The sequence below is a fragment of the Myotis lucifugus genome, unplaced genomic scaffold, assembly GCF_000147115.1.
Source record: "Myotis lucifugus unplaced genomic scaffold, Myoluc2.0 scaffold_379, whole genome shotgun sequence".
Taxonomy (NCBI): domain Eukaryota; kingdom Metazoa; phylum Chordata; class Mammalia; order Chiroptera; family Vespertilionidae; genus Myotis; species Myotis lucifugus.
Window position 1 is genome coordinate 639,936 of NW_005871427.1, and position 2,572 is coordinate 642,507.

Genomic DNA, 2,572 nt, shown 5'->3' on the forward strand with positions numbered 1-2,572 from the left:
AGAGTTAGATGATTTACTACCATTTTTTCTTGCTTTTTGAGATAGGACTGTAGAGCTATAAACTTCCCTCTCAGGACTGCTTTCATTGCGTCCCATAGGTTTTGGATTGTTGTGTTTTCATTGTCATTAGTTTCCAGGATGCTTTTAATTTCTTCTTTGATCTCATTGGTAACCCAATCAATATTTAATAACATGCTATTCAGCTTCCAAGTGTTTGAGTATTTTGGGTTGTTTTTTTTGTAGTTCGTTTCTAATATTATGCCATCGTGATCTGAGAAGATGCTTGGTATGATTTCAATCTTCTTGAATTTGGGGAGACTGTTTGTGACCCAATATGTGGTCTATTTTTGAATATGTCTTATGAGCCCTTGAGTAGAATGTATATTCCGTGGCTTTGGGGTGAAGTGTTCTGAAGATGTCAATTAAGTCCATCTGATCAAGTGCGTCATTTAGGGTTGCTCTTTCTTTGCTGATTGTTTGTCTAGAGGATTTATCCAGAGATGTCAGTGGTGTATTAAAGTCCCCTACTATGATTGTATTGTTTTCGATCTCTCCTTTGATATCTTCCAGGAGTTTTTTTATGTATTTGGATGCTCCTGCATTGGGTGCATAAATGTTTACCAGGGTTATATCTTCTTGTTGTATTGATCCCTTTAGTTTTATGAAGTGGCCTTCCTTATCTCTGGTTATGGCCTTCACTTTGAGGTCTATTTTGTCCGATATAAGTATTGCTACCCCAGCTTTCTTTTCCTTTCCATTTGCCTGAAAGATATTTTTCCATCCCTTCAATTTCAGTCTGTGTGAGTCCCTTCTAATGAGGTGGGTCTCTTGTAGACAGCAAATGTATGGGTCATGTTTTTTTATCCATTCAGCCACTGGATGTCTTTTGGTTGGAGCATTTAGTCCATTTACATTTAAAGTTATTATTGAAAGGTACTTGTTTGTAGCCATTTCTTTTTGTGTGTGTGGCTGTTTTCTTTCTGAGCTTGTTATTTCTTCTTTTTACACCAGTCCCTTTAGCATTTCTTGCATTGCTGGCTTGGTGGTGATAAACTCCCTTAGCCCTTTTTTGTCTGTGAAGCTTCTTATTTCCCCTTCAATTTTGAATGATAGCCTTGCTGGATAGAGTATTCTTGGATTCAGTCCTTTGCTTTGGATCACTTTGTAAATTTCTGTCCATTCTTTTCTGGCCTGATGTGTTTCTGTTGAGAAATCATTTGATAGTCTAATGGGAGATCCCTTGTATGTAACTTTCCGTCTCTCTCTTGCAGCCTGTAAGATTCTCTCTTTGTCCTGAACATTTGCCATGGTAATTATGATGTGTCTTGGTGTGGGTCTTTTCGGGTTCACCTTGTTTGGGACTCTCTGTGCTTGTGTGACTTTTTTCTTCCCCACCTCAGGGAAGTTTTCTGATATTATTTCTTCGAGTAGGTTTTCTAACCCTTGTTCCTCTTTCTGTTGTTCTGGCACCCCTATTATTCGTAAGTTGTTTCGTTTCATATTGTCCCAGAGCTCCCTTAGGGTCTCCTCCTGTCTTTTAATTTTTTTCTCCAATTGCAGTACAGTTTGGGTGTTTTTTGCTTCCTTGTCTTCTAATTCACTAATTTGGTCCTCCGCTTCTCCTAGTCTACTGTTGATGCTTTCAATGGTGTTTTTTATTGCAGCTATATCGCTCTTCATTTCTTCTTGGGTCTTGCATATGTTATTGATTTTTTCATCTGTTTCTTCTTGCTTCTTGCATAAGTAGTTGATTTTTTCATCTGTTTCATCTTGCTTCTTGCATATGTTGTTGATTTTTTCCTCCATCCGGTTTATGCACGCTAGGACCCTTGTTCTGAATTCTTTTTCTGTCATGTTGCATGCCTCTGTCTCACTCAGCTGCTTTTCTGGCGAGTCCTCCTTTTCTTTCCTTTGGGGGTTTCTTTGCCTGTCCATGTTTGATCTCACTGACATATCTAGATGTTGAGTCGTTCAGTGGCTGCTCCCTGGGTGGCAGTGGCTCCTTTGGCTGTGGTTTCTCCTTGGGTGGTTGCGGTAGCAGCTGATCCTCAGTTAGCAGCAGCTCCTCTGGTGGGTGCTGTTCACAGCTGTGGTGGCTCTTCTGGCTGGTGGGGGGAGGCTTCACGTACAGCTGCTGTTCCTCAGACAGAGGGTGTGGTGATCAGGAGGCTGTAGTGATCAGGGGGCTGCTGTTGCTTGGATCTGCTGCGTTGATTTAAAGGCACAAAATACAACACAACAAGGCACAACGTACCAGGCACTGAACACAAGTGTATTCACGATATTAATAACCCCAAATAAAGGTGACCACCCGAATTAAGAGAATTAGCGGACAAGGAAGAAAGAAGAGAAGAAGACAAAAGAGAGAAAAGAAAAGAAAAATAAGAAAAAAACAAACAAAAAAGGAGTGCAAAAATAGAATTGGGAAAAAAGAGGGGGGAAAAAAAGAAAAAAAAAGAGCGAAAAGAGAGAATGAAGTAGAAGCGGGGAAGAGACTATTTGTATGAGGAGTAAACTCCAATAGAACTGCCACTAATCTCAACAAATTCCAGCAACAGATCCCTGGAGATGA